The sequence below is a fragment of the Mustela nivalis genome, assembly GCF_964662115.1.
Source record: "Mustela nivalis genome assembly, chromosome: 5".
NCBI classification, from domain to species: domain Eukaryota; kingdom Metazoa; phylum Chordata; class Mammalia; order Carnivora; family Mustelidae; genus Mustela; species Mustela nivalis.
Window position 1 is genome coordinate 88,109,232 of NC_139024.1, and position 24,138 is coordinate 88,133,369.

The following is a 24,138-nucleotide window of genomic DNA, read 5'->3' on the forward strand; positions in this document are numbered from 1 at the left end:
CTGTTGAGATAAGGTCATCCTGGAGTTAGGGTGGGTCTCTAACCAGTACAACTGGCGTTGGTATAAAAAGGGGAAATTAGGAAGCAGGCACCCACACGGGGAGTACTGGGGAGTATGCTGCTGTGTGAAGATGGGAGTTCCACTGCCACAAGCCCAGGAGCTACCAGAAGCTGGGAGGGGGGCCTGGAACAGATCCTTCCCTAGGGCCTTCAGAGGGTGGGAGACCCCGCCGACACGTTGAGCTCAGACTTCTGGCCTCCAGAACTGTGAGAAAATATACTTCTGTTATGTAAGAGTTATAAAATACACTTCTGTTATCTGGTAATATTCTGTTATTACCCAGTTTGTGGTATGTTTTTATGGCAGCCCAAGCTGATGAATACACCATGCTCCCCACAACAGCCTCAGTGATCATTTAATCTTCTGCTCAGAAGATTCCTATAGTGTTTCATCTCTCTCAAAATAAAAGACAAAATTCTTGAAATGACCTTCAGGGCCCACATGACCTGGTCCAGCCTCTTCCTTGACCTTTTCTTCTACTCTGCCCTTCTTCAGTTTCCTTTAGCCAGAATGGCTTCCTCAAACACCTCAAGCAGGCTTCTCCCTTAAACCTTAGCCTTTGCTCTCCCCTCTGCCCAGAACACTCTTCTTCCAGGGCATCCTTTACTTTCTTCAGGTTCTGCTGACAATGTCCCTTTCTTAATGGGACCCTCCCCCACAACCCCATACCCTTCCTATCACCCTTCCTCACTGTGTTTTTTGGTGTAGCATTTATCAGCACCTGACATTTGTTTATATTTTTTGCCTTCTTCCCTCACACTGGTCTTCAAACTCCCTACAAATAAGGGGCATGGTATTACGATCCGTCCCAGAGTCTGGAACATGTTGGTGCTCAAGAAATAGTTGCGGAGAGATTTATTTGTGGAATGAAAGAAGCCAAGAGAAGTGAGAGGTGCAAAAAGGAGGAAGCTGTCCAGTGTCAAAAGTAGCAAGGAGTCCAGAAAGATAAAGAGTGAAGGGTCCGTTGGGTGTGGCAATATGAAGGTCACAGGTGACCTGACAGGGGGCAGGTTGCTATGGAAGGCACGAGCCCTCTGCAGCAAATCCAACCAGGTTCCTCCCCTGGGCCCCACACCTCCTCCCACAGGCAGAAAACATACCGAGTTGGCTGTGTCAACTAAGGAGCAAAACCTGAAGGCAGATTCTTTCCAGACAACTGTCTCTTAAGGGAGAAGAAAAAGGAATGAGAACTAGAGAGGGTGAAGGTTTTTGAGGTTTGGCTTCAGCCAGCTGATGGAAGGGTGTGAGGTCCCAGAAGCTACGGGAGATGGGGAGGATTCAGGCACAGGAAGAAGCTTCTCTCTGGCCAGGAGGAGGGAAGCATCCATCTCTGAGTGGAAGGAAGTCAGGCTGGGATGAGCCCCAGTGTCAGTACCCACAAGGAAGTGGAGGCAGGAACCTGACTCGGCTTACGACTACGCTGTTTGGAACCTGTCAATGAATAAACGAAGCCAGGTTGTCTCCTGAGTGAAGAAGGGCAGAGAGGAAGGAGCTCAACAGGGGGTATGGTGTGAAACACCCCACCAAGGGGAATCATGTAGGTGACAGGGCAGCCCTAAAACAGGGGGCCTCCTTAAGTTTTATGCCTCAGTGTCTCACTAGCCTCCCCCAGTGGCGACCTGACTGGGGTTGGAGGGCCCAGCAGTACTGAGGGCCCAGCTGAAACCAGAAGCCATGGTTTCACAGAGGCATAATCCACAGGGCTGTGGGGGTTCTGGACAGGCCCACAGCAGCCTGGATTAGAAAAGCTTTCCCCAGACTGAATCTGGAGGCCCCCACAGGTTCCCAGAGTGAGCCCCTGGAGAGCCCTCAGAACGCTCCCCTGCCGCCTCCCCACATGTCACAAACTGGGCCTCACCCCCACAGGAGGACTCATACTCTGCTGAGCACTGACCACAATGTGTGGGCCAGCCGCCACACAAGCCAAACCCTCACACAACCGTCCCGTGAAGTGTTTTTGGCCTCCACACACAGACGATGAAACAGAGATTCAAGAAATTAAGTAACCTGCACAAGGTCCCACAGGCAGCAAGGGGCAGAGCTCGGGCTTAACACCTTCCATTTCTCTGTCTTCCCTTCTATATTCATGTCACTACCTTCATCCAAGCCCTCAAAGTTTCCCCTCCTAAAATTCAACAGGATAAATGTGTTCTTACTCGCCCCCTGGCGTTCCCCGGCATCTCCAGGGCAGCCAGCCAGGTGAGCCTAGCCTGTGTTTACCTAGCCTGGTCCTGTTCAGCTGGCTTTGGCAGCTCTCGATATGGGAAAATGGCCAACACCAGAGCCATATTCCATGGGATCCTTCAGGAACACTTCTTCAGTCTTGTTTCCCATAGGCACCCTCCATTCCACCCCACTGACTAGGCGCCTCCCCTTTCCAGGCCCCTCAGGTCCCAGGGCCCCACATATTTCTCCCCCTGCAGCCCCGCCCCTCTCAACCCACCAGCTCTTGGCTCTCTCCTGCAGCCCACTGAGCGACACCACCCCGGCATCCTAACCCTCCCAGATCTTCTGAGCTTACGGCATTTCCCTTCCATGTAGACTGCGAACCCCTCGAGGGTAATGATACTTGTGTTGAAAATGCTTGGAATTGCCCACTGTTCAACACAGGGACTCTTGGCTGGTAAACACTGCTTGATCTACAAAACAATGCTGATGTAGCTCTGATGATCCAGTTGCAGAAGTTTCTCAGAAAATAGAAGAGAACTGGAATGGGCAAGGGACGGGGCACACGGCCATCTTCAAGTTTCTGGAAGCGTACTGATTGTTCCTTTGCAGGAGCACCCAGAGTCTGGCATCCTGTAAGAGCTATCCCAATGAGAAGGAGGGTGCTAGATTTAGTTCCCCCTCCTCCTCCTTCCCACATATTCGAGGTCTTGGCATCCTTCCTTAGCTACCCCTTCACATGCTTTCACAGACACAGATAGCTATCCTCTCTTCTTCCCTCTTCAAGGGAAGAGCTTGAGATGTGAGAAATCCAGCTCAGCAGGGTTTGTGGTGGCCAGAGGAATGGTCAGAAGTAGAAAAAAGGACACTCCATTTCTGGGGAATTGGGAGTTGGCCCTAACCCACTTTAGTCATCAGCCACGGACAACACATAATTCTGGGCTTTGTGGGGCTACAAGGGGAAGATGAGTGGGAAAGATCGAAGTCAGCAGAACACTCAAGGACCATCAAATCACACCCCAGACTGAGAGAATGGGCAGCCCCTGAGTAACAAGAGAAACAGGGATCAAGGTGATGCTATCCACCAAGAAGCCCAATAAGATAAGATCTCCTTAAACCAGTGGAACCAAAGGCGCAGCAGGGTCCTCACGGACCTCTGGAGTCAGGCTGGGATCCAATCCTGACCTGGTCACCCAGGGGCTGGCCAGTCTTGGGCTGGTCCCTTAACCTCTCTGAGCCTGGTTCTGCATGAGCTACCATGAGGCCTAAATGCAACACACGCACAGAAACATCTAGCACACTGCCTAGCTTTATATAAGGGGCCCGATAAATGTTGCCCCCCTCCTTCCTCCCAGCCTTCAAACCTCCCAGCTCTCAACCCTGGATAATGAGAACAAGAACAGAAGCTACCGAGCGCTTCCCAGAGAGAAGGTCTGCAAAGAAAGATGGCAACCGTCAGCGAAAGGAAGGAGAACAAAGGGGCCACCCCACAGCCTCTAAGAGAGAAGCGCCGGACCTCTGTGAACACCAGGGTTTCAAAACACAACAAAGCTTTGAGCCTCAGACCATACCCAAACAGGAAGTTTGTGACAAACTTAGAAAACACATAGGCACGACTGAAGGAGGTAGCACATCCCTCCACAAAGATAAAAACCAGCCCCTCGCGGGGGTCCACGGGGAATAAAAGGAGTGCGCCCGCTTGGTGTTCAAAATGCACAAAACTCTCTCTGGGCATCAGGGAGCACCCTGCCCCGTGCTCCCCCCCACCTCAAACACGTGGCCCAAAGCACATACAGCAGCTCTGGTTTTGCCAAAGCCGGGGTCTGGCAACTGCTCCCTGCTCTCTGTCCTTCCCCCCACCCCCGCAGGGATCGGGGACAGTGGGCACCCTGAAAAGTCAAGGGGGGGCAGGGCAGGGGACTTAGGTGTGTGGGGTCACTTTTCAGTCAGGAGAAGGGAGCACAGGAAGAGGAAGTGATATGTGGAGGTGCCTGGCCTGTGTATGTTCCAGCAGGCCCCCGGCACTCCGCGCTGGGGTCATCAGGCTGCCATTTTTCCTCCTCTGAAATGATGCCTGGCACTAACCTTTGCACTGGCACCATTCACACTGGCGCGGGCACTACAGCCTCTGTTCATGTGTCTGTAAGTGCAGGCAAATAGGGACATGCCTAACCGCCACCTTTGAAGGCTCATGTCCCCACCTAGAGTGCAAACCAGGAGGTCTCTTCCCTATGGTTCGCCATCCCCTAGCCCCCTGGAGGGAGCCTTGCTACCAGTCCACATGCTTGGTGAGTGAGTGCACTCCAGAAAACACTGGATAAATTAATAAGCATACCAATGCCATTTCTGCTACCTCACCCCCTCCCAGGCTGTGTGCCTCTCATCTTGATACACCCTCAGCAGACAGGCTCCCGGTTCCAGCCCTCCCGGGTGCAAGGCCCAAGTGTAAACTCGGTCCTCACTGCCCACCTCCCCTCCTTGGCACCTCTCACAGCGGTTTCCCCACCTCCCCAAGTTAGGTTCCTTTAAAAAAAAAAAAATGACTCATTTAGGAAGAGACAAAACCAGAAACTTCAATGGTACAGATAAAACAGCATCAAGTCTCTTTAAACATCCCCTACTCCATGTAGGAATTAGGTCTGATAAAGACTCCCCAAATTGGACCTCTTAATTCGGAACTTAGGGTATATACAATTCTTCTAGTGAAAACATTTCCAGTAATGCCTCCTCTCTGAACTATTCAAAGTCTCCTTCTTCTTCTTCTTTTTTTGGTTAAGGTTTATTTATACACTCTAGAGAGGGGAGGGGTAGAAGGAGAGGGAGAGAGAAACTTTAGCAGACTTCTCGCTGAGCCCGACACAGGACTTAATCTCACGACCATGACATTGTGACCTGAGCTGAAACCAAGAATTGGATGCTTGACCGACTGCACCACCCAGGCGCCCCCACATCTTCTTTATACACGGAGGTGGACTCAGGCTTCTAGTTGGTAGCTTTTTCAAAATGAGAGAATGAGAAAGAGAAGTCCATGCTCTCAACTCCTGGTGCAAGAAGTAATTATTTGTTGTTTTTCTATGTTTATGATTCCAACTCATTGGAAAAAGGATGTTGGCATTATATCCCTGGCCTACTCAGAATTATGGGGAGTGTTTCTTTCTTTCTTTCTTTTTTTCTTAAGATTTTATTTATTTATTTGATAGGCAGAGATCACAAGTAGGCAGAGAGGCAGGCAGAGAGGGAGAGGGGGAAGCAGGCTCCATGCCAAGCAGAGAGCCTGATTCAGGGCTCGATCCCAGGACTCTAGGATCATGACCTAAGCAAAGGCAGAGGCTTTAACACACTGAGCCACCCAGGCACCCCATGGGGAGTGTTTCTTAAATAGTAAAAGTTCTTGGTAGGTAACAAGTTTATAACATCGGTGCACAGTGTTTGAAAGGAATAAAATTATATAATACCAGACACAGAACTGTAACATTTTTTGGCTACAATGAGCGATTAGGTGAATTCTACCCCAGGGATATTTAACGTTGACTGCATTAAAAAAATTCCTAGGCCCCACCACCAAAGATTCAGGCAACTTTGGGCTGGAGTAGGGCTCTGACATGGGGTATTTTTTAAGTTCCCTCATGATTTTAATGTGCATCCAGGACTGAGAACCTATCAACTACAGATAAGAAAGCTGAGATCTGGACAAATTAAGGTACAATCCAAGACGGCCTAGCCAAAGACAAAAGCAGAACAATATCTGACAGTTAGGACTCCCCAACCAGCTCTCCAGTCTTACTCAGATTCTCAGCATTCAAAGATTTGTTTAAAACTTTTTTTTTTTTTTTAGTTTGAGGGTCTAACACAGACTTGCTGACTTTTTATTTTGTCAACCAAGGGTAATTTTATAAATATCCACCAATTACTGTCACTGCTTCCTAACACGTCTCTTGCTCATTTGCATTCCTGCCACCCTCCCTACCCCAATCCCCGCCCAGGGGGTAAGATCTGATAGTATTTGGCCCCTGCCCTGGGTCTCCCTCAGCTCCACTCACCCAGCTCCTCACCGACACCCATGTGACAAATCCAAACAGAAACCAGGCCTCAAAAATTCGGCATCCCCTCCTTCCCCTAACCCCCCAGTATCAATTTCTGAAAGCCCCTTCACTAACTACAAACTACTTCCCAGTCCCTCCAAACCCACCCTTCACTTTCCTCCTGACACGTGACGGCTAATATTTGCACAAGTTACAACAACCAATATTTCCAGTTTGTTATTTCATGTATATTGTCCCTTCTATCTTGTTCCCTAATCAGGGATATCCTGGAAACTTCTAAAGAAGAATAGAATTAGGGGTGAGGAGGGGAGAGCAAGGGGAGTTCTCTTTATCCCCTTCAGTTTTAAGTTGAGGCAAGCATTTTATTATTTTTTTTTTTGATGGGACAAATCTCTCTCTCTCTCTCTCTCTCTCTCTCTCTCTCTCTCACACACACACACACACACTCACACACCAGGTTACAAAATATATCTACAAATACCATCTAAGTGGTTTGCTTCCACTCTGTAAATACAAAAAATCACCTGGGAAGTTTCCCTACGTAAGTTCTAAATGTAAATGATATCTGGGTGGCAGGATTATGGGTGACATTAATTTCAGTTCCCTTTCTTCTTTGCTTATCTTTATTGTGTTTTATTTATGTAATGAAGGAATAATGAAAGTTTAAAACCTGAACCAAAGCATTATCTGATCTCTGAATCCTACACAGTGTTGAGAAGCAAAGTGCCAGAGCAGGTCCCAGTCTGGTATGTAGAAAATCTCCTTCTTGTAAAATGAAAGCTGTCTCTCCAGGACCGAGCCCATCGCTGTCACTGACCCCCAAGCCACACCCAGGCCCTGCCGGTCCCCAAGAACAGATACAGAAGAGGTGCCTCAGCCCAGCTGGAGCCATCTGGCCTCTTCAGCTTCATCTCCCCCTTCTCCCTGAATTTCAGCCCCAGGGATTGGTCGTCTCGCCTGAGGGTCTCCTCTGGTCCCTGCTTCTGAGATTGCACCTCAGCTTCGTCACCCACCCCAACTGGTTTCCTTCCTGAGTCTCTGCCAAGGCGACCAGTCACGCCCACTCCAGGAACAATCAAAGCCACAACGTATAGATCAGGAGCCCAGAAAAGCTTCAGATGGAGTGTAAGCTATGGACTTCTCCACAGTCCCCACTGCTCCCTACTAACAAGTCCGTGAAGAGGGATGAGAGAGTCTTCCAGGCAGAAAGAACAAGGAGCTCAAAGGCCTGGAGGTCGGCGGAGGTGTGGTGTGTTCAGTGAAGAAAGGGGCATTTAGGATGTCTGGAGCATCCCCTAGCATGTCCAGGACTCAGTAGAGAGAAAAATCCAAAGAAACTCATCATCAAAAGGTAAGAGCTAGCAAAAAGAGGCCCTTTGGGTTTTCATCCTTCCAACTGCTTGACCACAATTCACCCTACCCTTCCAGTGTCTAGTTGGGTCTAGGCCAACAGGAGTGGGTGGAAAAATAGGAATAGAGAAAAAAAGAAATGAGATTAAGCAACACCATATGGAGGAAAACCGAGGTCCTCCCAGTGCAACATCAATTCTTCCTAAGTGGCTCTGGGTGATTCTTTTTTTTTTTTTAATTTTTAATTTTTTATAAACATATAATTTTATCCCCAGGGGTACAAGTCTGTGAATCGCCAGGTTTACACACTTCACAGCACTCACCAAAGCATATACCCTCCCCAATGTCCATAACCCCACCCCCCTTCTCCCAACCCCCCTCCCCCCAGCAACCCTCAGTTTGTTTTGTGAGATTAAGAGTCACTTATGGTTTGTCTCCCTCCCAATCCCATCTTGTTTCATTGAGGCTCTGGGTGATTCTTATGGCGTGTGGGGGACATGGTGCTTCAGCTTCTCCTAAGGTCAGCCCCAAAGATGAAGGATTGTTTGCTAATTATTCAAACTTCTGGGACCCTCGAAACATTTTTTAAGTACTCTGAAACTTCAAAATCACTGAAACACAGACTAGCCAGGCTCCACCCAGATGCCTCTGTGGCCCGTGTGAGGCCTTGCAGGAAATAACTCACAGCAGCTGCCGGACAAGAACCACCTCTTATCCCTGAAAGAAGGAAGCCTTCAACAATTTTGGCTCCTCAAATGTCCACCTCCATTGGGCTTGAGTCTTGGCTAATGGTATGCTCATCTGTCCGGGGAGAAAATACTGCTCCGCAAAAGTGCTGTGCTATTTTAGGAAGGGGTATGTGCCTGTCTTCTCCCCCTCAAACACTCAGCTAGACTGTAAGCTCTTACTGGGCTCTGCTCTAGCTTATGGTCTCTCCTTCTAAAAAAATCCTCCCCGTTGGCTTTCAGTGGGCATTTACTGAGGAGAAAAGCAATCCTCAGATCCATCAGTTCCTACCATGTGGCCCCTCTCCCAGCCATCTCTGGGCGCCATGACTGCTCACTCTGAGGAAATTCCTTCCCGCTCTGGAGTGGTAATAGCTTGCTTCCTCCTGCCACCGCCCTTCCCCGTGTTGGTCCCTGGGCACCAGACCACCACTGCTGTTTCCCTTAACCCTATAGCTCTGTAAATAATTATTTTATTAAAGTCTCTTCAATTCAACCTTTTGAGTGAATGAAGAGTTCAAAACAAAAAAAAGCAAAATAAAACAACTCAGGATCTAACACCTCTATTAATGAAAATTGGAGTCTTCTTGGAAATGGAGGAGAGGTACCACTCAAAATAGCCAGATAATCCCATCACGGATTGCTGAAAGAGAGGTATAGAAGGCTGGACTGGCTGGAGAAGGTCTCATGGAGGAAGTGAGATCTGAGCTGGGTCCTAACAATGGGTTCAACTGGGTCAGGTGGAGAGGAAGTAGGAAGACCATCCCAGGCAGTGGAACCAGCACACATGCGGCATGGACCACAGGGTGGGGAGGGCCCCAGTGCAGAGGAATGAGACCATGAGGCACTGAGAGGTCAAGAGTATGTGTTCAGGAGTCAGACAGAACTGCTCAGAGCCCAGCTTTGCCTCTTGTGAGCTCTGCCACTGGGCAACCTACTGGCTGTCTCAGCCCCATGACTTTACCAGAAACATGGCAAAGATGAGAACAAGAGGGCCAACCTGCTGGGGTCCTTGTGAAGATTTAATGAGGACACACATAAAATGCTTAGGCTGCTCAGTGCCTGCCATCGATGAATAGGATGTTTTTCTTGCTATCGTCAAAACTACCCAATGCCTATCCTGCTGATATAATTACACTTTCTGCTTGATAACAGCCATGATTCCGGAAGGAGTGAACTCTGGTTGACCGGTCCCATGCTGATTAACCTAAGACATGCAAGAGTCAGCTAGGCATTAGAAATTAGAATGCCCATGCAGCTAGGACTAGGTCTTGTCAATCTGACACACACACAATGTGCTCTGCTGTGATCAGACTAGTGACTGCATTGACTGGGTTCCGTAGGCTTCCAGGTGGATTTGGATAAAAGGAAAGCATTTACTTCCCTCTACCTTTTACCTGGCCAGTTTGGCAGTAGCTGTATCCCTTCAGAATCCCAGCCATTGTTGGGGGCCCCTTCTTTAGAGTTCTCTCCTACCAGCCTAAGGGAGGTGGGTAACAGCTTCCCACTACGGCCAGCCCTAGAGTGCCCCTAACCCTTTGGGGTGTCTAGTTCTGACCACACGTCTCTAAACACTCACCATTAAAGTCTCACTAGCTAAGCCCTTTGCATGTGCCAGCCATTTCATCCTGGGTCCCTAACCAACAGAGCCAGGGCCTCCATCCATCATCAGATGCACAGGGCTGAAAGTGCAGCCCTGTCCCATACTTACTTCCCTCTTCCCCAAAGAGGCAGGATGTGAACAGCAGTGTTCACGATGTAAGCACCAATGCCTCTTGCCCATGAGCAATCACATGGGAAATTAAAATCCCCAGGAAACTGGGGAAAAGCCAAGTGGCTCAGGGAAAAGCAACTCTCCAAGCCCAGGCAGGAGTATATTCAAAGGCCCTGTGCTCTTCCACATCTATCATACATGGAGCCTCTTTGGATGTGGCCCTCTGATTCCATGACCCAACGGAGCTCCTACAAAGTGACAGAATCCAGCTTGGTGCCTGACACACGGGAGGCACTCAGTAACTGGGTGCTCATGCAGGTCCTTTGACTAATGATGGAAGTCTGAGATCTAAGAGATCATTTAGGAAAGGATACTCCGCGGAAGCTTCTACTGCAGGCGGCAGCTTGGGAGATGCCCTTTGTTTGTCATCTCACGTGACAGGAAGCTCTGAGATGCCCCTGTGAACGGGCAGCAGGTTTCAGACTTTGTTCTTTTCCTACCACAAATGCTATTCTCTTGTCTCTTATCAAGTCATTCCTCAGGCTTGTCATCTCCTCAGCCTCTCTCTGGCTTATTCTGTTGCTTCGCACTCCCTCACAGGACCAAGCACAGTCATGGTTCAGTGCAGTTCAAGGGAATATAAGTGACGGCGCATGTGGGTGGTTCAGTGGGTTAAGTGTCTGATTCTCGATTTTGGCCCAGATCATATCTCAATGTCTTGAGATCAAGCCCCGCATTGGACTCCATGCTGGGTGTGGAGTCTGTTCAGATGGTCTCTTCCTCTCAGTCTGCCCCTCCTGCTCATGTTTTCTCTCTCTCTCAAATAAATAAATCTTTAAAAAAAAAAAAACAAACCTACACATTTACTAAGTGCTTACTGGGTAGAAGCACTGTGTCAGGCATTGTGGATCCAAAGATAATTTTTTTTTTTTAAGATTTTATTTATTTGGCAGAGAGAGAGAGCAAGTGCACAAGTAGGGGGAGCAGCAGACAGAGGGAGAAGAAACAGACTCCCCACTGAGCAAGGATCCCTATGTGGGACATGATCCCAGGATCCTGAGATCGTGACCTGAGCCAACATTTAACTGACTGAGCCCCTAGGTGCTCCAAAGATCCAAAGATGATTAAAAGAAAGATCTCAGAATCCAAGAGCCACAAATAAATATGAAGAAAGACCGTTTAATACCGACTAAAGGGATTCTCAAAGAGCTAGAGCTTGAACTACACCGTGTCCTGAGGGATGGGGCTATGGCAACAGGGACGGAGGCCAAGGCAGCAGGATATGTGAGAGGGACAGGGGAGAAGGAGCAGTCCCAGGCAAGGACAAGCAGGACTGAACTGAGAGGGACAAGAGCAGAAGTGCTAGGCAAGGGGTTTGTCTCAAACTGGGGCCACCTGATTCAAGAACCAAGCACATTAACAAAGCAGAAATGAGACCTGACTGGAAAGATGCCGCCCGCCCCAAGCAGTCCTCCATGAACTGCTCCCCCACTCCCCCTCCACCTCCTAGCTGAGAAAACAATAAAGGCAGCTGGGGTCCTGGGGCAGGGACCCTTGTCCTGAAGGAATGTTTCTGAGGCCTGCCCCTCACCCACTGCCCACCTGACTCTGTCTTAGGGTCAGCCAGCTCGGTGGGCAGAAAGGGCACCTGGCCACCCCTGGTTTCACGGGGCACCCGGCCCCATGAAAATGAGCAACCTTCCACGCTCACTTACTCTTACTTGGAATTCTAAAATTAAACATTCATTCCTCTTACCTAAAAGCTTTCTCCCTTTATAAGCTAATATGCAAATGCCTTGGATGGGGCTAAGTCTTAGCAGCCACAGATCCGCTTAGCATGAATGCTTCCAGAAGATCTTTCCTGGAAAACGGGCTTTATATAAGGGATGCCCAAGAGATTATCTGCAGCTGAAGGTAAGGCAGGAAGAAGAGGGAGGGGCTCGTGGAAGGAGAGGCCACTCCTGCACTGAACCCACAACACCCACCAAGGGCAGAGGGTAAAGAGTTCAAGTCCAAGCCTTCAAAAGATCTTTATTTTCACATTTAAAAAAAATACTGAGCTATAACTTGTGAACTGTAAAATTTACCCTTTAAACTGCATGGTTCAGTGGTCTATTAGCATAGCAACAAGGCTGTCCAACCATCGCCACTACAGGCTTATTTTCATCACCCCCCCCAAAAAAAAAACCCATACCCAGTAGCCATCACTCCCCATTCCCCTCTTCCCCTGGCAACCACTTTCTCTTTCTATGGGCTCGCCCATTCTGGACATTTCCAATAAATACAACCATCCAGCTTCTTTCCCTTAACATAATATTTCCAGGGTTCCTTTGTTTTTTGTTTTTTTTTTTTTTAAGATTTTTATTTATTTATTTATTTGACAGACAGAGATCACACGTAGGCAGAGAGGCAGGCAGAGAGGCAGGCAGAGAGAGAGGAAGGGAAGCAGGCCCCCTGCTGAGCAGAGAGCCCGATGTGGGAATTGATCCCAGGACCCTGAGATCATGACCTGAGCCGAAGGCAGCGGCTTAACCCACTGAGCCACCCAGGCGCCCCTCCAGGATTCCTTTGTATTGTACCACGCACAAGGACTTCATTCCCATTTATGGCTAAATCATACTCCACTGTACAGATAAACCACATTTTGTTTATCCATCAAAGGACTTCCTAAAGGCAAAGCAAGTGATGCCCTGCAGAAAGGAGCTTCCCGTATCCTTGGGGCTGCTTGGGCAATGCAACCATTTCTAAAGCATCATCCTCTGAGCCTCCCACGGGCACTCAAGGACATTGCCCAAACCCTCCCCACTACACACGCATGACTTCCCAAACACACAGTGGCTCAGGCCAGAAGCCCTGAATCTCACCAGAGGCCATGACAGCAACACCTCCAACTCCTTCTGAAGAAGCTAGTCATGAGCGTTCAAATGTGTTTTATAAGTCTCTCTGGTCTTGGGAACGTAAGAGGGAAGAGCAGAGCCAGCCACAAGGGCATGCGACTGGTGTAAGTTCAGAGGGCCCCACACCTGGCTGAAGGCACTACCGTCGCCGTCTTGAAAGTCCTCATCTTTAAACAAGGGGCCCCACATTTTCATTTTGTGCTGGGCCCAGCAAAGTATGTAGCTGGTCCTGGGCAAGAGGCTGGGGTTTGAGAGTGGATTGAAATTTAACAACCTCCCCAGAGAGACGGCCATATGATGGGAGCTCAATGAGTCAGGCTGGGGTGCTGGGGAGGGAGATGGCAGATAAATGAGGAAGAGGAGCCAGGTCTATGGGTGCGGAGGACCCAGCGTCCAAACTGCCCAAGACCAAGCCTTCCTGCCCTGACGGCTGAGCAGTTGACTGACAAAAGCCTCCCCAGAACAGCCCGACTAGTTGAAAGTAAACGTGGTAAGTTGACGCCGTAGAGACTCAGACTGTAAAGCATGGGGACTCAAACTGAAACTTGTTTGATCTTGTAATCGCTTACAGGTTAAGACCAAGAAGAAAGAAAGAAAAAAAAAAAAACCCACACTTACTACAGTAACTGGCATTGAGAACACTTTTCAACATGTACTTTTTTTTTTTTCTTAACTGTCACCTCCATTTCCAGCATTATCCAGGAAGTCATGGTTTTACCAAAAACCTGATATTCGATCCAAAGAGTGTCAGAGACCTGATGTCAGGATGGAAGGGAACCTTAGGAACAACCCAGCCGCATGAATCCCCAGGAGCCTTGACCAACCCCCTGGGGCCCCCAGGTTCAGTCCAACTCTTTTATTTTATAGATGAGGAAGCTAAGCTGTGAGAGAGGAAGTAGCTAGTCAAGGCCACCCACAAAAAGAGGCAGGACGAGGAGCCGGGAGCTTTCAGCTTCCCCTTCCAACCTCCCAGCTTCATAAGTCCAACCAAAATTCATATGCCCCCGCCCCCAATCTGCTCCTGAATCCTCAACACCAATCTTGGGGTACTTGTCTTTGTCCTTGTGAAAAGAGAGTCTGTCTGGTCCTGCAGATAAGTTGAAGACTTATAAACCCCAAGAGAGAAGACGCAGCTTCCTTCCACCACAATCTCTGTTCCATCATTTGGCACAAGGGGAGAAGAGCTCCAGGGCAGGGGTCAGAGCCTTTCCATGGCAGGGGCATTTATAAACACATTTCTTTTCTGGGAAGGGTGAAGCTGAACCTAGTTTCTTCTCCTTATAGGTGAAAGTATAATACAAGGTAGATGGAGGGAAGGAGCAACAGAGACTGCTGCCAGCCACCCAAGACACAGGTCCAGATGACACTGGCAGGTGATTCGATCTCGCCACTTATCGTTTTGTCCTTTTTCTTTTTTTTTTTTGGTCCTAACCAAATGAAACGCCTAACACCGAGTGATTTCAATTTGTGTTTTGTACTCTCTCCTTCCCTCCTTTCCTTCTCTGAACAAACAGATATTAAGCATTTACTATGTGTCACACATGTTCTGGTTGCTGGGAATATAGCAGAGAAGGAAACAGACCATTTTTTGGTATTTACATTCTAAAGGGAGGAAACTAAGAAATAAATGAAGAGAAGCCATTTAAGATGGTGACGAACGCTCTGGAGAAAGTAAAGCAGGAGAAGAGGGATAGACAATGGCAGGGAAGGAAGGCATTTTATCCAGGAGGGTCCGGTTAGGGCTCTCCGAAAGAGGTGAAGAAGTGAGCCATCTGGGTAAGATATTCCAGGCAAAAGGATTGGCAAGTGCAAAGATCCTGAGGTTTCGAAATGGCCTGGGATGTTCAAGGAACAACCAGAAGTCTAGTGTGCCATGAATGACAAGCAGAGTGGCAGACAGAGAGGCGTGAGGTGGTAGCCAGATCAGGCCACCCTAAAGCCACAGAAATACCTTTGGTTTTACTCCAAGTGGGATGGGACCATGCAGGCTCCAAGCAGGGGGAGTAATGGACCTGGTGGAGGCTTTACCAGGACTTCCCTGAGTGCTGTGGTTACCAGGCCTCTTCTCTAGGGACCAGATTCAGGAGCTAGGCCATAAGCTCAACACAAGCTCTAAGCCACCTTGAGAAAAACACTTCCCTTCTCTGGGCCTCCACAATCTCCTCTGTGAAATGGGAAGATAAGACTAGATGACGTCTAACATCCTTTCTAGGATATTCTTATTGTTCTGACCTTAAGACAGACTGTCCAAAGGGTCTCCAGGTATCCCCCTGTGACTCAGGAAAAGGCAAGGGACCACAGCCAAGTTCTGGAAGCCCTCAGTCACTATGCACTGCCTCCCCTGCCCCAAGCCAAATTCTCACCCAGCTAAAAGCACAGTTCTCTAGGGGGAGAGGTCCAGCCCAGGAAGCAGCCACGTCAGCAACGGCCTCTAAAGATTACAAAGGGTGACCACTAAAGATAGCGCAGCCTGCACATGTTTTGGGGTGGGGCTGGGCGGGCAGAGGCCAGTAAGAGTGGCTGCTACAGCCCAGTCAAAGGGTGCTGCTGAAAATGCCCCTTCCCCAGGCTGCCTCGGTCTCTTCTATCTCCCCTACTTCTATTGTGGACGCAGAAACAAGGCTATGGGGTTAAGCACTGCTCCATCTTGCCCATTTTTTTGAGGGCTCTGTCTGTATCACATCATCAAACCACGTCAGAAGGCAAGACTCCGGTCTCCTCCATCAGGCTAGATAAACAGGCTTTGTCTCTCCCACATCAGACTGGGAGTTCCCTGAGAATATGAGCTCTCTCACCATCAGACTGTGAATTCATCCTATGCCTCCTCCATTAGATTGGGGACTCCATGAAGGTCAGGGCTGTATTTCTCCCAAAAGAGTGGGAGCACCTCACATCAGGGGCTGTGCTATCTACACGGGACTGGAAGCTCCCTGAGGACAGGGTTTCTGTGTCCCTCCACCTCCACTACCCCACTGCATCCCATATGTCTTCTGTAGGTTTTGTGAGTTCTTAAAAGAAGGCGCTGATTGAAGCATTCAGACAGAACCACCCACCCAGGCACAAACTCTTGTGATCTTCAGCCATTAAAAGATCCACGAAAACCATCCGGATACGAACCTTCAAAGTGAATGTAAAGAAAACAAAATGAGAAATTGGCTTCACCCAACATTTCGGCAGACTGTTTATTAAGTTCTGGCCAAAGACCATCCCCAGTTTATAAACAACCCCTTCTGGTGACTGTGGCTGAGGCCAAACTGAAAGGCACCTAGACAACCAAGAGCAGTGAGCTCAGGAGCCCAGGACTAACAGAAGCCAAGTCCTTCATGGGAGGGAAGCCCACGGCCCAGACACAACCATCCTCTCAGCTTCCAACTTAGGCTTTTCCAAGGCAGTCTCACCAGATGATGTGGGGGGAGACAGGAAACTGGCCACGGGAACTGGAATCAGGAGAATGAAATGAAGAGACCCATCTCAGTCAGAGAGGCAGGCCCAAGCCTCCCTCAATGGAAGAGATCGGGGGTGGGAGGATGGAGAGCACAGGGCCCGCTCCATGAAGCTCCCAGTGCCTCCTGGGAGGAGCAGAACCCTCCCCAGACACGGCAAGGGGCACTCGTGTTTATGTGGACTCAGGAAGCTTCCAGAGGCACCGTGGGACTCAAGTATGCTGGCTCATCTTGGCAAAGGCTTTCTACAGAACTGCAAAAGAGGGGCAAGAAGGCTGAAACCTCTGAGGGCAGAAACCAATAATCACAATCACGATACTATGGCAAACACAAACAAGTACTGTATGGAGTACTTTCCATTTAGTAACTCAGTTCATCTTCCTTCTCATGCTAATACTGCTCCCTTTGTACCCAAGAGGCAACAGGAGGCCGCTCAAAGTTGAGCCTTGGTGAGGAAGAAAGATTTCAAGTGGCAGTTGGCCTCCTCAGAAAGGGCTTTTCCCCTCCTCCTGCTCTGAAAATGAGGAAAATCCTAGGGTATTTCTGCTGGTTCCTCTGAACCTCTGGGGTTGAGGGCCACTGGCAGCAGACATTCTAGAGGTTGGGGGACTCACATAGAGCCCAGGAGGGTCCCTGGGTTGCCCTCCCACTGTGCGGAAAGCCCGGATATCTGAAAATGCCATCATGCTGGCATCCAGGTCCCTTTCCTTGCAGGAGTCTCGGGTTTAAAAAATCGGCACCCCCTTGCCCCCACTTTTTACATGCATGTGTGCATAGGGCAAAGAGTGATGGCAGTAAGAAGGGACAACGGTAGTGACAGGTCTCTGCCCCCACTGAAATCCCACAGGGGGTCAAAAACCTCAGGAAACATAGGATTGACTTCTTTTCAAATGGTGTGCTAGTCACATTTTCAAATCAAATTCTCCAAGTTCTTCTTCAACCTCCACACCTTTTTAGGTGAAGGTCATCTAATTGTGACTCTATAGAAGGTCCAAAATGTTTGAAAACTGAAGGAAACAGTGCACCTATTGTATCTTTTCTTTTTTCCTCCAGATTTACCACTGGACCCTGTTGTTTTACGAGGACTTTCCATGTATTGACATTATTAGCCGTTAGGGCTGAAAACTGTCTGCTGCAGCGGCTGTCCTGTGCATTGCAGGAGGTGTAACAGCCTCCGTGGCCTCCACCCATTCCAAGCCCGTGGCCTTCTCCTCCCCCCGCCCACTCCCGAAGGTGACAACCAAAACTGTCTCCAGACACTCAACTGCCCCAGGATGGGAACAGGAGTGGGGTGCTGAGATCGCTCTGGGTTGACAAACACTGCTTTGGGTTTAGATAAACCTCCTCTAGAAAGGTGTCTGAAGGCTGAAAAATGAAACCATATTAAGGATAGTACTGAAAACATGACCAACATACCACTTAAAATTAAGTGCATCCTATTTTCCCAGACTTCTCAGATACTGTGTATTTGAAAATTTTCGGTGCAGGGGCGATGACCCTTCCCCATGAATCTGCCTCAACATAAACACTCAGCACTCCAAGTCCTGGTGCGCCACTCCTCTCCCTCGCAACCCCAGCCTCCCCAGTCTCGTTCATGTCCAACCCCAAATCCAATCTATCCTCACATAGCCAGCACACCAGCGGGCACTTGCTGTCCACCTGAATCAGACTTCTGCAGGAGCACCGTGGGGATGCCACCAGAAACCACTAGGTTCAGGGACCCCAGCAGCCTTGGGGACAGCAGTGGCCACACCCAAGAAAATGAATCTGTTTTCAACCCTAGCATGGTCGATCCACCCCACTCCCCAAAGCCTCATTTGAATGCACGCATCGTCGCCCTGGCCCCCAAGAGTGAGCTCTGCCAAGTACAGAAATGGGTCAAACAGATACTGAATCTAAAAGACGATGAACTTTCGATCTACAGCCTGATAGAAAAAAATGGGCAACAGATATGAATTAAAAGGAAAGGAAATACAAACGGATCTTAAACCTGTGAAAAATGTTCAACCACACTCATGAAAGAAATGCAAATTAAAACTGAGATACCAATTTTCATCTATCAGATTGGCAAAGATCAAAAAACTTCGATAACTCGCTATGTTGGCGAGGACGTCTCATTAATTGAGGGTGCCAGGGTAAAGCATTACCAACTCCTTGAAGGGCTACTTGCAGTGTCTACCAGTATCACAGACATCTATATATGCTTTTACCGGCAACGCCGCTTCTAAGAATTTCTTCTGCAGACATACTCCTACATATGCAAAATGGTGTGTATACAAGGATACGCCAGCAGTGTGATTTGAAATGACAAAAGACTAGAAACAGCCTCAGTATCCACTGCTGGGGAATGGCTGTAATACATTGAGCTCATCCATAAAGTGGTAAGCGCTATGTCATCATGCGGACTCGTTTTCCACGTGTGCTATTAGGGAAACAGGAGAGGCACGGACTGACGTGAAGAGTATGCTAGCGGTTGTTGAAAAACACTATGTGTTCATATGTGCATTTATGAGAAAGATAAGCCTTGAGAAAGATAACCGAGAAGCTAGTAACAGTGGTTATCTCTAGAGAAGGGAACTAGGAGACACTGGGCAGAAGGGGAAGAGTTACTACACACTCCCTTCGACTGGCACTTCCAACGTTTATGCCATGTGCACATATTAATAAATAAAGAAAGGAACAAATAAATAAATAGGAAAGGATTTTACATAACTGCTCTAGCTCTCCCATTGTGACACATGGATGCATGCAACAGACGGTAAATGTCAGCGTCAATTATACATTTTTTATTCCTGTGCGTATCCTTTCTCATCAGTTCAAAAGTCCCAGGTGGTTTTGATGCAAAAGGCGGATGGATGATCTCCACATCCAGAACACACAAGAAACTCACCAGCTTCCCTCCTCACTTCAGTTTGAAAGCATTCCTCCTCAAAATGACCTTCCATATCTGAAAAATGTCCAGCCTTGACCCTGGAGCCACAACCACACTGAAGCTCCACAAGTGGCTAAGTGGAATCCTTTGGAAGGTGCACAGCATATCCACTTACTTGTCAGAGAGAGAGAAAGTGCACAAGCAGGGAGAGAGGCAGGCTCCCCGCTGAGCAGGGAGCCCGACAAGGGACTCGATTCTGGGACCCTGGGATCATGACCTGAGCCGAAGACAGAGCTTAACCGACTGAGCCACCCAGGCATCCCCACCCCCCCCACACACTTTTAATAGTGCCTCAAAGCACTATTATCTGGGACCATGTATCACAAAAGTGACCTGGACCCCGATACCTATCGGGAGTGACAGGAACCTCCCCCCAGCACCCCCGCAGCCACCCAAATCCTCCCCACAGCTCTGCCAGCAACACCATTTTAATGACACATTACTCAAAGGCACCACAGCTGTCACTGGTTTTAAACCTAACCCACTACCACTGCCACTTCATCAAAAAATAACCCTTATATATATTTTAAGCTGTAAATCAGCATTTGTCAAGTTCTAAATTGGGCTACAGCAATATTTATTCATCAAAGGATAAATTGCCCTGCACAGCCATAAAACTGCCTAATAATTTAATATGCTATCATTCTTACCTGAAACTTGTCAAAAAGTGGCCTGGAAGAGGCATGTGCTTTACAGTTGACTGGCGGTATGTCTGTAGTTTATTAAATAGTTCACGTTCTTAATTCTCTCTATAGGGAAAAATGGCACCCAGGACACATCCTACGCAAACTGCCAATCTGGAGATTCATGAAGCTCGTTTGGCGTAGAGAAAAGCAGATTCCCCCAAGAGGCCCAAGGACTTGTCCAACACCACCTCAAAACGGGTGGTAGAGATAGAAAGGCAAAACAATTCAAATTACGGCATTGTGCATGGGGTAGGGGCAAAATACACTAAGTTACAGAATTCACACTGTGGCGTAGGGCCATGGCGCTATAAGACAGGAAATTGTCAGAAGGGTGGGAAAAAAGACACCAAGCTACAAAATTAGTACAGCTGGGCCAAGATGCCAATTTCTGGGACCCTTTCAGATCTTTGGAGCAGTAAGCATTCTGGACCTGGGGGTTCCACCGCATTAGGAATATGTACATCCTGCCACCCAGAGCCCAAGCCATTGCTGTCCCGGGATGGACAGACAGCAACCAAGCCCTGAGATCAAGGGTTCTCAATCTTGGCACCACTGACACCTTGGACTGAGAACCCTTCCTCGTGGGGCTGTCCTATGCATTGCACGATGTTGAGCTATCCCAGTCCTCTACCTGCTCATTGGCAGTAACCTCCCCCCAAACCACTGTGACCACCAAAATTGTCTCCAGACATCATCAAATGTCGTATGGAGGCAAAATCACACCACACACACACACACACACACACACACACACACACACCCGTTGAGAGCCACTGGCCTAGATGAATGAAGTCTAACTTGACGAAGATGGACTGATGTAGTTAATCCACTCCACAACAACCAATGTCCTGTTTCCCTGACGCCGCTTTTTCTCTGAAGTTTTAAAATACAAATCTAGGGGCACCTGGGTGGCTCAGTCAGTGAAGTGCCTGCCTTCGGCTCAGGGTATGATCCCAGGGTCCTGGGATTGAGCCCAGCATGGGGCTCCCTGCTCAGTGGGGAGTCAGAATGCTTCTCCCTCTGCCTGATGCTCCCCCTGCTTGTGCTCTCTTCTCTCTGACAAATAAATAAATAAAATCTTTGAAAAAAAATGCAAATCTAAGCAAATGAAGACATTAGAACAGCAAAGCTGAGTTGGCACACTGCTAACCTTCTCTCACTAGTGATGTCCAAGCCTGACTCAGGGCTTGGGAGTACCTTGCCAGACTTTTGTTTCCCTGTCTCTTTTATCTATCCTTCAACACCCCTCCCACCACACACACACACACACACACACACACACACACACACTCACCACCCACAAGCTTCAGGCTTTACCTTTTACTACCAACTTACCCCCCCCCCCCCCATTTCCTTTACGTTTTTCCACAACTTTGCGGTTTACGCGGGCAGAGTACATGTTTCAGGCTGGCATTCACTGGTGGTTAATGACAAGGTGGGTTTCTAAGCCACAAACACTATTAATTTTAAACCATTTGAATAGACTCTCCTTGTTCATGGGCAACCTGGGGAGGCAATCCCTCCCCAGGGCTCTACATTGAACTCCTAACAGAACTTAACACAATCATCAAAAATAGAATGCCAATTTCTAATTATGAAAAAAAAAGGGCCAAGTTCATATATGTTCATGTTCTAGGCCACATTTCCCACAAGAATTTTATAGTCAACAGAGCAGGAGACTACATTTAACCTGCAAGATTCCACCCAGGGAGCTGTCTAGCTCTCGGGCATTAAAACCCTACTGGAAGACAATAGAACCTGGACTGAACTCAGATAAATGCAGTTAAGAGATTAAGCTTTGATTTCATTGTGGGGTTAAAAAAAAAAAAAAAAAAAAAGGCGCCTGGGTGGCTCAGTGGGTTAAGCCTCTGCTTTTGTCTCAGGGTCCTGGGATCAAGCCCTGCATCCTGCTCTCTGCTCGGCAGGGAGCCTGCTTCCTCCTCTCTCTCTCTCTCTTTCTCTCTCTTCCTGCCTCTCTGCCTACTTGTGATTCGTTAAATAAATGAATAAAATCGTAAAAAAAAAAAAGTTAGCTCTATGAAGACAGTACTTGAACAGGACAGGAAAATTTCAAGGAAGCTGGACTGGAGGTTCCGAATGATTTTCTCGTGTATTTATAGTCGTCCGTCAGGGTTAGAGTTAGGTTTAGGGCCCCCCTACCAGAAGAACAAGAGAGGTGAGCAGAGCCCTGAGGCTCGAGGCTGGCGGCCTCACACCAGGACTCACCACAGCCACAGACTCCTGTCAGTGGTCAGCTCCCAGTCATGCCAACCAACCTCTCTGCGTGTCTGATGCACAAACAACTGAAACGCAGCCTGCTGCGAGATTTGCCTGGACGCTCTGCCTTCCTTCCACAAGGTTCATCCGCTCCAGCGTCACCACCTCTGCCTTAGTATGCCTCTGAACAGCTTAGTGGAATCACCAGGGTAAGAGACACCTAAAGTTGGGGCTGTTTGGCACGTGGGGGGACTCCTGTACAAGGTCGGTTAGAACTCCCCAAATTAGCTCATGAAGGCCAACCTTCCGCTGGAAGCAATCTAGTTTGCTGTTGTTGTTGTTGTTTAAAGATTTTATTTATTTATTTGACAGAGAGAGCAGCAGAGGGAGAGGAAGGAGAAACAGACTTTCCACTGACCAGGGAACCCAATGCCGGGCTCAATCCCAGGATGCTGAGATCATGACCTGAGCTGAAAGCAGATACTTAACCAACTAAGCCACCCAGGAGCCCTCCTCTTTAGGTTTTTAAAAACTCTTTCAGTCCCATGCCCTACTCCTTCCATCTGTCACGTTCACGTTTGTTAAATTAGCTGACTGTTTGGTTTGCTTATGCTCTCCACACCTCTATTCCAATAGAGATTTAAAACACAGAAATGAAGTCACAAGAGGTGCCCAAGTCTCACTGGTGCGGAGGGCCTCTGAGTATAACCTCTCCATCAGAGGGCCATCAGAGCTTGGACTCAGACTCTCAAAGCAGTCCTTACACACACTCTGATCATGGCAAGGCAAAATGCCATAGACATCAAATGGAACTGGGGAGAGGGGTAGCTTAAAAAAAAGAAGGGGCACCCAGGTGGTTCAGTCAGTTGAGCATCTGCCTTTGGGTTAGGTCATGATCCTAGGATCCTGGGATTGAGCCCCATGTCGGGCTCCTTGCTCCTCGGGGAGTCTGCTTCTCCCTCTCCCACTGCTCTCCCGCACTTGTGTTCTTGCACGCTCTGCTCTCCTTCTGTCAATAAATAAATACTATTTTTTAAAAAGAAGACCTTAACCTTTCTTTGAACTAGCCCATGCCCTAGTGTATTTCCAGGGGCACACAGCCCACATAGTCCTACAAGGCCTCGGCAGGCGGCGAAGATGCCTATCCACGAGCAAAGCTTACGGAGTCAGGGTCGGGACATGCCTTGGAGCGGTGAACTTCCCCCAGAGAACGCTTCTATTGCCAGCTCATCAACCATACCCCCAATGAGCCATTTCAGAAATCAATGTCAACAAACACAGAAGGCAACACGGGAGACGCCATCTGTGACACATGTGAACTGAGGGGCAGGACACCTGCTCCATTATTTCAGGTCACTGAACTTATTATTCCATGGCCCATCTGTACAATGGAATCCCCTCAGCATTAAAGAGAGTTAGGTCATACCTATGACCCAGCACCAGGCTTCCAGAACCAAAGAAACGTGCCCAGGAAGCGCTGGCTTACTGTTCCTGTATTCGTTATTACGTTACTAATATTATCCAGCCACCAACAATGGCGCACCTGTATGCCTCTATCTTCCCTCCCAATGTCGTCGTAAGCTTGGTGGAAGGGCAGACCGTGGAAATGCAGGTGAAGAAGTTTCTACAAACACAGCTCTTCTTGCTCGCAACGCTATTGTTACTTCAGATCCCCAAACTCAAAGCCCCAACGGAGCTAATCCAACCTGAGCGATGGGGCTCCAGTATCCAAACAGCCACACCTCTCAGCAGCCTCCTTCCTCGTACCATATCTGCTCCTCAGATGAAAAGCTGTCTGTCTAAACTAACAATCCCTCTCTCCATCTGGCCAGCCAGTGATTTGTCCCCGGATGTGTGAAGTGTGCCCTCCCCAGTGGGAGGCAGCTGAGGCAGTGACAGGCTTGA

At 48.6% G+C, this 24,138-nt stretch overlaps 1 protein-coding gene across 50 annotated transcripts in view; it reads right to left on the minus strand.

Moving 5' to 3' along the window:
• Positions 1-24,138, minus strand: part of TRERF1 (transcriptional regulating factor 1) — a 202,564-nt gene that overhangs the window by 120,917 nt on the left and 57,509 nt on the right. The gene's annotated exons all lie outside the window — the stretch shown is intronic.